We start from the raw sequence: 12,884 nt of genomic DNA, 5'->3' as shown, positions 1-12,884 counted from the left end.
ACAATGAACATAGCTGAAGTTGTGTATCTTAATTCGACCTTGTCCCACGATCCTTGTGTTATGTGGGCTGCATTGACAATATATACACTACCTATATGGCCCTGAAGATGTCACATAGACTTGCAGTATGTACTGATGGGTCCACAAGCATCCCACAAGTTGAGAACTATTGCTGTATACAAAGTAACATAAAATAGTCAATAGCAACCAAGCAAATAATAGATATGAAATCTATCCACATATGCCCAAGGAAAAATTACTTACAAAACCATGGGTAACCTTCTACCCATATAAAGGTATATTGCAAGTTCTGAGCCTTTAACGTAAAGCAAAAGTCAAAATGAGTCTAAGTATGTAGATGAAGTCAATGGAGCTATGCCAATTCATATGAGTTGAGGATTTGATCCATTGTTGTTGCCCAAGAAACACCTGTGTGGAGAAATATTAAAAATGCATATACAAATAAGTAGATTAATGTATGGTTTCTTTTGTGCTTGCCTGTAAACCCTGCAGCCCCTGTCCGCTCCATTCAACACAAGCAATAAAGATACTGTTGTTGAGAAATCATGCGTTTTTATTTAAGGAACACATGGAAGCAGGGACAGAAAAATTCAAGTGGGAGCTTTGCAAGCAGGGAAGGAGAAAAAGGAAAGCAACAATCCCCCTGTTTAGCAATCAGACAGGTGTGAGGAAGGCAGGCTTCTGTTCCGGGACACATCCCAGGGTGTTGAGTGTGAGGCTGCCCTTGACTTCTTCTCCCTGTGTTCTAGGGCCCCTGTGAGAGGAGGCAATGGGACTTGGTGAGGAGTGAATGTGGGTCCACATAGGCTGGAGGAGGAACTTGTGATCTGGCTATTTTGTGAGTCCACCATGTGCATTGTCAGCTCCACCATGATCATCAAGACATTGTCCTATGTCTTCTCTTTGCATTCCCTGCATGCTCTCCTGCCTTCATACTAAGCTCGCATCTTCTGCAGCAGCATTTTTCTCCACTTATGGGTGGATTGCATTTGTTCATTGAACATGTTATCTCTAGTGTGTTGTCACCTTCAGATCTGTTATAGTCAAACATCTTGAGGAGCTGGAGCCGGGTATGTGTGCAGCAGGTTGATGTTGCACCAGCTGTAATGAAAAATGAAAAGCAGACTTCACAGGAGCTACATTGTGGAGTATAAAACCTAATCTCTTAGCATAAACAAAGGTCTGTCCATAAACAATAGGGATGTGTTAAGTACAAGTCCACAATTATGCTTTTAATTGTATACTATGCAGCAGGGACACACCAGAGATCTTCAGAGAACAGCTGGGCTCATTTTGGTGGCAGGCATAGCAAGGAACAATATTGGGCTTGCTCTTTCACTTCCATTTTGAAAGTGTATGTGACATGGTGCTTGCAAATAGTAGCACACGCAGAGAGGCAAGCATCTACAATGGGGTCAAAAGTGTGGCAGCAAAGCAGGTAAGGGCTCATTCAACACCTGTGTGTTCATCACCCCCCATTTGTTGGGAGAGTGCGACTTTCCCTTCCCACAGGTGCCTGCGGGTAGGAGGGGTCTGGACTCCATCTTCAGACATGTAACAAACTGTTCCAGGGAGCTTCCGCGGTGTAGGCAGAGTGGCCACCACAGATCACACCCAGTTGCCTCTAACCCACTTGTAGCATGTCTTAAAAATGTGAACTCACCAGCAGTGCCCTCTCCGCCCTCAGGGCTTGGCAAGAAGTCCTGGGAGGAGGGAATTGTCTCCACAGTTATAAAAAGGTCCTGGCTATCTGTGAGATCAGATGCTCCACTGGCCTGCTGACCATTCTTCTCCTCTTCTTCATCTACACTGTCCTTCATGCTGCTGCCTGAGGTTGCCAAAGGAGCGTCTTGGGAGGAATCCACGGACTAGCTTGGGAAACTGGCAAGTTCCACCCCCTAGAATCCATGCATCTGCTCATAGAAGCAGCATGTTTGTGGTGCTGACTCAGACTGTCTGTTTGCCTCTTTTGTCTTCTGGTACAAACTGCCTCAGCTTCTTTATTGTCACGTGGCACTGCTGGACTTCCCTGGCACATCCTTTCTCCACCATGCCCTGTGCCATCTTGGCATAAATACCAGTGTTTCTTTTGTTGCTTCATAGTTCTGCTTGAACTGATTCCTCTCTCCACACAACAATGAGGTCCAGAATCTCCTGCATGCTCCATGTTGGTGCTCATTTGTGACCCTGGGCATTCAGGGTCAGGTGTGTGGCTGAGGTGTGCTGTCTGCTCTGAGGTCTGCTTGCTACACTAGCCACACAGGAAATGAAATTCAAATTTTCCCGGGGCTTTTCCTTTGCAGCTGGAGAGCAGCAGAGTTGAAAGTCCTGTCCAGTATGGTCACAGCAGAGCACTGTGGAACACCTCTCAGATGCCAAGAACCTCGACTTTCTCAGTGCTGCATATGCACTACTCTAAAGTCGACCATGCAAGGTTGAATTTATTGTTACTTCTTGTGAAAAGCAGGAGTACTGAAATCAACTTTAATAGACCTTAAAGTCAACAGAATGGGGTTGATAGTGAACTCATTATTTAGAAGAATTGAGCTAATGTAGTTAAGCTCAACCTAAACTCCTAGGCTGCATCTAGACTGGCAAGTTTTTCCGCAAAAGGAGGTGCTTTTGCGGAAAAACTTGCCAGCTATCTACACTGGCTGCTTGAATTTCCGCAAGAACACTGACAATCTCATGTAAGATTGTCAGTGTTCTTGCGGAAATGCTATACTGCTCCCACTCGGGCAAAAGCCCTCTTGAGCAAATGCTTTTGCGCAAGAGGACCAGTGTAGACAATGCGGTATTGTTTTGCGCAAAAACCCCGATCATGAAAATGGTGATCGGGGCTTTCTTGCACAAAACCATGTCTAGATTGGCACAGACGCTTTTCTGCAAAAAGTGCTTTTGCGCAAAAGTGTCTGTGCCAATCTAGACACTCTTTTCCACAAATGCTTTTAACGGAAAAACTTTTCCGTTAAAAGCATTTGTGGAAAATCATGCCAGTCTAGATGTAGCCCTAGTGTAGACCAGTTCTTAAGCCCAAACAGATGGTAAACAAATAACATTTTAATTTTTATTTCTTTACTATAAGGTTGAAATAAAAATTTGGTGTTATCATTGTGAACATACTGAGACAGGATAGAGAGAACAAACAATTTCGTAAATTTTTTCTAAAGAATTCTAAAGAATCTTCTCTTTTTGAAGTGCTATTAAAAACTTTCTTTGTAGAGGGTCTCTCGTCTAAAAATATTATATCTCTGATGAAGTTCAGAATAGAAAAGCAGATTAAAGATCTCACTTTTTACTGTTTTATAAGAAAGCAATCTTGTCTTCAGACCATCAGCATTTCAGATAGATAGCACAAAGGTGTTTTTTTAATCAAATGAATACTGACATATGCACAACTACAATACAAGCACTCATGGCAGAGGTGCACATATATCCTTGATTATACATTATAGACTGAACTCTTATTAAAATATCCCTCCAAGGAAAAGTGAGAAAAAATCCAATAAAGAGAGAGATTATTTTTCTGAATATCAGAGATCTCTATCATAACATCTAAATTAATGTTTAATCTGGTTAAATCTAGTTTAAAATTCAAGTAGTTCTCTTGATAAAATTTATTTTCAGTGGGAAAAAGTATTTATTACTAGTTCACATTATTGCTGTCAGATTATTGAATACAAAAACCGTGTGAAATTTTTGCTTATAGCATATTTTGATACAAGAGCGTCTGGTTGCTGAGAACTATATATAAAACATATTTTGGCAAAGCATTCTAAATGTTCTCATACCATTGTAGAAGAAATTACTTCAGACTATTTTTTGCTTTATATATCTGTCTTGTTCATGAATGATTTTACCAATTACCTACATTCTCCAATGGAAATATATGTACAGCAAAGAGCAAAAGAGAAGTGGAAATGTGGGACCCTTTACCAAGTCAGTAAGTACCAGAATATACTCCACAATATAAATTATTATTTTTCCATGGTTGTTTTTAATCATTGCTGACCATGTACAGAAAGTGCCAGTTATTTAAGAAGGTTTGACAATTTTTGTTTTATAAGTTAATGTACATTTGACCAAAACCAGTACACTACACATTTTACATAGACATTTAGTTGTTATCCATTACAGTACTGATAATTAGAAATGCAGATAGGATTTTGCACGTCTAATTTTATATATGGATGTTAAAATTTTCAATATCTGGCAGTTATCCTTTTTATAGTTAAGAATCTCTTGGTGTAAAACCACATTAGGACATGTTTGTAAAAACACTGCATCAAATGTAAATTAATTCAAAAGTTATTACAGTGTATCATTTAAATAATAGAGAACTAACTGACTCAACATTTGGAAGTTACACAAACTGTTCATACTTAAAAAGTACTCCACTTAGGAGCAGTCAGTTTCACGCGAAGGCTACGTCTACACTGGCCCCTTTTCCGGAAGGGGCATGTAAATTTCATGAGTTGTCATAGGGAAATCCGCGGGGGATTTAAATATCCCCCGCGGCATTTAAATAAAAATGTCCGCCGCTTTTTTCCGGCTTTTAAAAAAGCCGGAAAAGAGCGTCTACACTGGCCCCGATCCTCCGGAAAAAGCGCCCTTTTCCGGAGGCTCTTATTCCTACTTCAAAGTCAGGCTCTTATTCCTACTTCAAAGTAGGAATAAGAGCCTCCGGAAAAGGGCGCTTTTTCCGGAGGATCGGGGCCAGTGTAGACGCTCTTTTCCGGCTTTTTTAAAAGCCGGAAAAAAGCGGCGGACATTTTTATTTAAATGCCGCAGGGGATATTTAAATCCCCCGCGGATTTCCCTACGACGACTCATGAAATTTACATGCCCCTTCCGGAAAAGGGGCCAGTGTAGACGTAGCCATAAAGAATAGGAAACAACTGTCTAGGAAGGAAGAAAGTCGGTCATAGTGGACCACAAGGAAGGGGTCATAGTGGATCACAAGCTAAATATGAGTCAACAATGTGACACTATTGCAAAAAAAAGCAAACATGATTCTGGGATGCATTAACAGTAGCGTTGTGAGCAGGACAAGCGAAGTAATTCTTCTACTCTGCTCTGCACTGATGAGGCGTCAGTTGGAATATTGTGTCCAGTTCTGGGCACCACATTTCAAGAAAGATGTGTAGACATTGGAGATGGTTCAAAGAAAAGCAACAAAAATGATTAAAGGTCTTAGAAAATATGAGCTATTAGGGACGACTGAAAGAATCGGGCTTCTTTAGTTTACAAAAGAGAAGACTGAAAGGAGACATGATAGCAGTTTTCACTTACCCACAAGGGTGTTACAGGGAGGACGGAGAAAAATTGTTCTCCTTGACCAATGAGGATAGTACAAGAAGCAATGGGCTTAAATTGCAGCAAGGGAAGTTTAGGTTGGTGATTAGGAAAAACTTCCTGTCAGGGTGGTTAAGCACGCGAATAAATTGCCTAGGAAGGTTGTGGAATCTTTAACACTGGAGATATTTAAGAGCAAGCTAGATAGACATCTCTCTCACTACAACCACACCCAAAATTTCTACAGAAGGTAATATCATTTCACATGAACCAAAATATTCATCTTCATACTTTCTATCACAAGCCACCCAGGACTCCAACAGAAACTATCTTGCATATATTAGACATACTTTAGCCTTTTACTTGGAAACAACAAAACCTTTTTGAAAATGTCCTAGACTTTTCATGTCTACTACTGAGCATTCAAAAGAATGCGCAATTTCCAGTCAGAGGCTTTCTAAATGGAGGTCCACATGCATTCTACAATGCTATCATATTTGGAATATGGATCCTCCTGCACATATCAAAGGTCATTCCATATGTTCAGTGTCAACCTCCACAGCATTCCAAAGCAATGTACCTATATTAGAAATTTGTAGAGCAGCCACTTGGGCCTCTGTTCACACATTTACTGATTTACTCCAAGAAGAGAAAGTTACTGCACAAGTTGGGTAACTGGGGTTCTTGGAGATGGGTGTCTCTATGGGTGCTCCATAGAATCATAGGGCTGGAGGAGACCTCAGGAGGTCATTGAGTCCAGCCCCCACTACCTATCCTTTTCTGTACTTTGGAGTTTGCAGGAAGGACTCTGCAGTAGAGAAGGAACTTGAGGGATCAAGTTGAGTGCATGCTAGACATGGCACCAATAGCATTGTAAAATGCCTACCATGCACGTGTGACCGTGTGGACACTGCTATTATAAATATTCAACTAACAGCACCATGACTCACCTGAAGTTGAGCACCCACACGGGGACATATCTCAAAGAACTTCTGGTGTGGTACAAGGTGAATAACCTTTTTTATCCCTATTGAATATGGAGCTAAGTCTGATCTGTTAAGTCTTCAGTCTGGAAGTGGACAGCTTTCCTGGTACCATGAGAGCAGAATCCCACAGATCAAGCAGCTGACGGTAGGCATGTCTGCTCACCAAAGGAATGTGGTACTAGAGAGATCTGCCTCTGTAATGAACCTAAACTTCAAAAAAATCCTTCAACGTGGGCTTAGATGATACTGTGGCAACAGTCTCATTATAACCGAAAACTGACAAACATGGCTCCACAATGCTTACAGACTGCTTCCTCAGTCCTGGCTCAGAGATTTTTGGAGATCAGCAATTTTGGAATTGAGAGTACTTCCTCCTGATAAGGTAACTGATGATAAACAGGAAAGGCACTGATCCTTTCCCCCTCAAAAGTGAGGTACCAGGTTCTATTCCAGCCATCTCCTTTAGGGATAATTTCATAAAATTATAGAATATTAGGACTAGAAAGGATCCTGAGTGGTCAACCCTAAGTCCCCCTGCCCTCACAGCAGGACCAAGCATCATCTAGACATCCCTGATAGATGTTTATCCAACCTGCTCTTTAAAAAGTATTTAGTGGAAAATGCAGGCATCAATTCTACTACCTCTCATATGCTAAGCAAGCACTCTACCATTTGAGCAAATTCCCCCTCCCTGAGCTATAGCTCTTTTGTTAGACAGACAAGGTGGGTGAGGTATATTTTTTTATTGAACCCACTTCTGTCAGTGAGAGAGACAAGCTTTTGATCTTACACAGAACTATTCTTCAGGTCTGGGAAAAATACTCAGAGGGTACATCAACACTGCACCCTAAGGCTACGTCTACACTGGCATGATTTTCCGAAAATGCTTTTAACGGAAAAGTTTTCCGTTAAAAGCATTTTCGGAAAAGCACGTCTAGATTGCCAGGATGCTTTTCCGCAAAAGCACTTTTTGCGGAAAAGCGTCCGTGGCCAATCTAGACGCGGTTTTCCACAAAAAAGCCCCAATCGCCATTTTTGCGATCGGGACTTTTTTGCGGAAAACAGTACTGTGCTGTTTACACTGGCCCTTTTGCGCAAAAGTCTTTCGGAAAAAGACTTTTGCCCGAACAGGAGCAGCATAGTATTTCCAGAAAAGCACTGACGATCTTACATGAGATCGTCAGTGCTTTTCTGGAAATTCAAGCAGCCAGTGTAGACAGCTGGCAAGTTTTTCCACAAAATCAGATGATTTTGCGGAAAAACGTGCCAGTCTAGACACAGCCTAACTTGAAATAAGATACACTATTTGACCTACGCAGATTGCATATCTTATTTCAATGATATTTCAAAATAGCTTATTTCGTCACTTGGCACTGTCTACACAGCACCAGATTTTGAAATAAAGCACTATTCCAAAACATCCCTTACTCCTTATAAAATGAGGTTTACAGGGACATTGGAATAGCGAGCCTGAAATAATGGGCTTGCTGTGAAGACGCAAGATAGCTATTTTGGGGTATTCCAGTACACGACAAAGGGTAAAACAGATAATACATATTACCAGAGACTTTTCAAGGTGAAATGACTATTCTCTTCTCTCAGCTAATCCAAGTAATCTTCAGGGTAAGCCAGGTGGCTAACATGAAAATGTCACTGGACTACCATACACATCACCATCACCTCCTTTGATTATAGGAATGAATGAATGTCCCAACCAACTCTACTCTGTAAGAACTAAAAGAAATTGGATTTGGTTGGCCATAAGACATCAAACACCTCACTTCAGGCAGCACTAACGTCTATAGGGACTAAGAGCTACTTCAATTACCACAGGAGTTTCCCTGAGAAAAGAGACTTATGATTATCTGCATTAGGACTACCTAAGAAAGGTCAAAATCTTGCACTACGTTTACCTTTCAATGGAAAGGATCTGTTCAATCCAGAAATTGATTAACATTGCCCCAACCTCCCCACCAATCCCCCTTCAGGACCAATCTCACAAGCCTCATGCATCAAGAAGTACTCTCACTATTGAAATTAGTGAGACTGCTTTTGCTGAACTTACCTTTCAAAGGGAAAAGATTGTATCTCCCATATTTTTATACCAAAAAGGAAAGGGGGTTAGTGGCTGGTACCAGATCTCAAGCTCTTCAACACCTACATGAATGTTCAGCATAGCGATCTTTGCATTCATCAGCTTGTTGAGTACCTTCAGCTTGCAAAATGCATACTTTCATGTGGTGATATATCATTCATTCAAGAAGTTTTTTCATTTCTAAATACTACATGTTCAGTGCACAGTCTTTGTGTTTGGCCGCTCTACTGAACCTCAAGTGTTTAATCATACTGCCTGATGGGCTGCACAATCAACAATCTGTTTTATAAACCCAGCAGCAACTGGGTTGAGACAGAGTCAAAGCCAGAGGGTTAGAACCAGGTTACTGAAGTGAGAGAAGGCAAGAGCGGGACTGGTTCTGAGGCAGGAATGAGGCTGAGATAGGACTTAAAAAAGACTGGAGCAGGGCTAGAAATGAGGGAAGCACAAAAAAGCAGAGAATCCATAGGCTTGCATGTTTTTTGAGCAGTGTTCTACTGTTGCTGCTGGGTTTATAACTGATTACTGATCCTGCTGCTAATCAAACAGTTCCAGGTCAATCCAGCTGAGTCTATTGCCTACCAGTAAAGTTAAGAGAGTAGCAGGCTAGAAATTGATCTCATCTGGCCTTACCTCTGGCAGGGAGCACATCTGGGTTGATTTCAAATTTATGGACTACTGCTCATTATTCAGATTGCATAAAAATATTGCAACTGAGAGCAATTTACTTGTCCTACAAATCATTTCTTCCTCTGATAAAGACCCATACAGTAGAAATTGATAGACTTTTGAGTGACGTATTATATAAATCAACAGAAGGGAACAAAATCAATCCTCTCTATCAAAAGGTCATATTGTCCTGGGAGTAGTGCCTCAATCACAACATAGATCGGACAGTCCTGCATGTACTGGGGGAATCCAATGGATTAGTAGGCCACCTAAGCAGGACAGTATCATCTTCTCATGAACAATCCCTAAAGGATACAGTACAACAAAAATATTTCAAACCTGAGGAGTCTCAAAAATAGCTTTTTGCAACTAAGGACAAAAAATTGTTCCCTGTTTGACTTTCAAGGAGATTGGAATCAAAGTGCTCTAGCAGCTGTATTTCTAATCCCTTGGTTGAACCATCTGCTATATGAATTTCCTTCTTTCCCCCTAATCCCTAAGGTGCTAAGGAACTTGAGACTGGGCTGAGGTGATGTCAATGGCTCCAGAAAAGCCTTATAAATTATGGTATCCTGACCAGCTTCATCTCTCCATTCAATAACTCCCTCTTTTGCTAGACAATCTCTCAGTTCTGGCAACATGTTCTGTCTGTATCTAAAGTCTCTTCACCTCATGGCATAGAGGCTCATTGATTAATTTCCACAGATAGAAAATATCCAGTCAAAGTCCAGGGATTTATTATGAATATAGAAAGCTATCCACCAGGAAAAATACACTGCTAACTGAAAATGTTTTTCCTTGTGTGTGAAGATGAAACAGCCTGCTCTCCCACACGCTCTCCCATGTGTTCTATTCATTCTGAATTGTTTACTACAATTTAATCATTCAGTATTCTTGTTTAGTTTGACCAAGATTCATCTAGACTTTCTTCCTCCTGTTCAAGATCCTTCAGTAATTTCCCATCCTACAGTCACAAGATTGCTTTAAGGTTGTTGCAAACCTTTCCACCAGTTAGGGATATGCCAACTTCATGTAATTGGAACTAAGTTCTCTAGTCACTAATGGAACCTCTTTTTTAGCTTCTCACCTTGCTTTCTCCCCCCTTTATCAATTAAAGGGCCATTTCTGATAACTATCACTTCTGTGCAAAGATTGAGTGAGATACAAGACTTATGTCCAATCCTCCATGCACAGTTTTCTACACAAACTGTGATCACACCCCAAATTTACCTCAAAGAACATTCCAGAACTTCACATTAACCAAGTGTTTATTTCCCCAAGACCTTTGAGCTACGTCTACACTGCGCATTGTTGCTCAAGATGTGCAAATGAGGCGCAGCGATGAATATCTATGTGCCTCATTTGAATACCTAATGAGCTGCCATTTTTGCAGAAGGGGTTTTTGCTCAAGAAGGAGATGTCTACACTGCTCCTTCTTGCGCAAAAACCCTCTCTTGCACAGGAGCCGTTCTGCCGCTGATTTTCAGCACCAGGGGAGCTAACACTCTCCACAGGGCCCTGGGCAAAATGTGGGGGTTGGCTCTGCACTCCTGGAAGGAGCAGAGTCTTGGGCAGAAGGGACAAGACTGGAAATAACCAGCCCTCTACCCCCTTCAGAGTGTGGTCTACTGCTCCTTCTCCAGCCCCCAGCACAGCATGGTGCACATGGCACGGCACTCCAGCGGCAATTTAAAGGGTCCAGGACTCCTGCTGCTGCAGCAGCAGCAGCAGCTGAGAGCCCTAGTCTCTTTAGGATTATCAGGCCTTGGGGCAACTGCCCCCTTTTGGCCCTCCCAATTGGCGGGCCTGATCAGCAGCATGCTTCAGCAGGATACCAATTGCTGAAATATGCAGAACAGCAACTTGGTCTTCAATGCCTATTGTCAATCACTATTCCTTATTATCAGCCTCCAGAGCAGATGCAAAAGTGGGAAGAACAGTCCTACAGTCTCTATTTAAATGAGATTTTAGCACCCAGCAGTTGAATCACCAAATTGCTTGTTAATTACTGTGGGGGACACAAGAACATGAAAAAGAAAGAAGAGTTATTTACCTTATAGATGGTTTTCTATATGTTCTGTGCATGGAGATGCCACAACCCACCATTCACTCCCACAGCTCAGAGACTCTTTGAGACACTGAGGGTATGTCTACACTAGTCCCCTAGTTCGAACTATGGTGGCAAATGTAGGCATTTGAACTTGCAAATGATGCCCAGGATTTACATATCTAGGGTTTCATTTGCATGTTCCCAGGCGGGCACCATTTTTAAATCCCCTTAGTTCAAACTAACTGCCCGTGGCTACACGCGGCAGTCAGAAGTTAATCCAAACTAAGTCCTTAGTTAGGATTAACTGTTACACCTCATTGCAGGAGGAGTAACAGTTAATCTGAACTAAGAACTTAGTTTGGATTAACTTCTGACTGCCGCGTGTAGCCGTGGGCAGTCAGTTTGAACTAAGGGGATTTAAAAATGGAGCCCGCCCGGGAACATGCAAATGAAGCCCGGGATATTTAAATCCCGGGTTTCATTTGCAAGTTCGAATGCCTACATTAGCCATCCTAGTTAGAACTAGGGCGCTAGTGTAAACATACCCTTAGTGACAAGAAGGAACAGAGAAGGTAAGTGAAGTTGTGCTGTCCTTTGAATCTTTGGGGTGTTGGTGCAAGGAAATAAAAGTCACATGTATCTCTCCTACTAGACAAAGTTTTTGAAGCTTCTGAACTCTTGTGCAAGAGGGATAATCATACAATGAGTGGGCTCCCCATGGATAGAATATCTCAAAGAACCAGTTACTATAACATAGATAACTTATTTTTGAAAATTCTGAAATATTAAATTTTGAATTTATTTAGATTACGACCTTTTTAATTAAAATATTAAAAGCAAATTTCAATTTTCAAAATTCTAATAGAAAATTTAATTTTGAAAATGTCAAAATGAGACTTCTGACCACTACAAACAAAATTTCAGCTTTTCCAAAATGGAAAATTCATCAGAACTGACCGTTTCCTGAAAAAAGTTTCAGTTCTGACAAATCGGATTATTTTATGGATAAATATTTTGTGAAAAGAATCCTGCCCAGGTCTAGTCATTAGTATCATCTTGTCAAAAGGAACCGTGGCATGAGTGAGGGCTTGTCTATATGGTAAATCATTGTATGGCAGACAAGAGTGTAAATCTACAGTGCACTAGCTTGCCATACAGTAACATCCCTACAGAACAGTGAAAATCACAGTGTGTGGCTTAGTGTACTACAGTACTACTTCAAAGTTCTCTCTAGATTTAATTTATGGCTCATGACTTGCCCTGAAGACAAGCCTGTACCAGGGTGTTTTGTTCAGTCTACGTGCCAAGTAGTCCAGGTCTCCTACTCCAGTCTCTATTAGTTCTAGGTGTCCCTGACCTCTGGGAGAAGTCAGCCAGACTGGTATGTTTGTTGGTAATTCCTAACTCTGCTCTCCTTTGGCCAGGGACATGATAGTACCAAGGCAGATACTCTTTACCAGCTCCTCCTTGTGGGTCCCAAAAGCGAAGTGATGCACACCAACCTAAGTTCAGCCAGACAACTTGTTCACCTTCCCATGGTTTACCTCTTTCCACCATTGCATCTCAGTGTGGAGTATGGTCATAGTGAGTTTAGAGTCTTTAATTCCAAACCCCCACAGTCTAGGGCAGTGGTCTCCAAGCTTTTTAAGCACAAGATCACTTTCTGAATTTAAGTCAGTGCAGGATCTACTTCAAACCCAAATACCCCTGCACCACCCCTTCTCCGAGGCCCTGCTCCACCTCATTGCCAAGACCCCACCCTCCTCAC

At 41.6% G+C, this 12,884-nt stretch overlaps 1 pseudogene; it reads right to left on the bottom strand.

The window, feature by feature from the left end:
• Nucleotides 1-373: 373 nt before the first annotated feature.
• On the bottom strand, nt 374-8,539 carry LOC149525291 (zinc finger and SCAN domain-containing protein 29-like; annotated as a pseudogene).
• Between the last annotated feature and the right edge of the window lie 4,345 nt (nt 8,540-12,884).

This window comes from Pelodiscus sinensis, chromosome 2 (assembly GCF_052426305.1).
Source record: "Pelodiscus sinensis isolate ZL-2025 chromosome 2, ASM5242630v1, whole genome shotgun sequence".
NCBI classification, from domain to species: Eukaryota; Metazoa; Chordata; order Testudines; family Trionychidae; genus Pelodiscus; species Pelodiscus sinensis.
The sequence above is the reverse complement of the archived record's forward strand: the minus strand, read 5'-3'. Positions and strand labels throughout refer to the sequence as shown.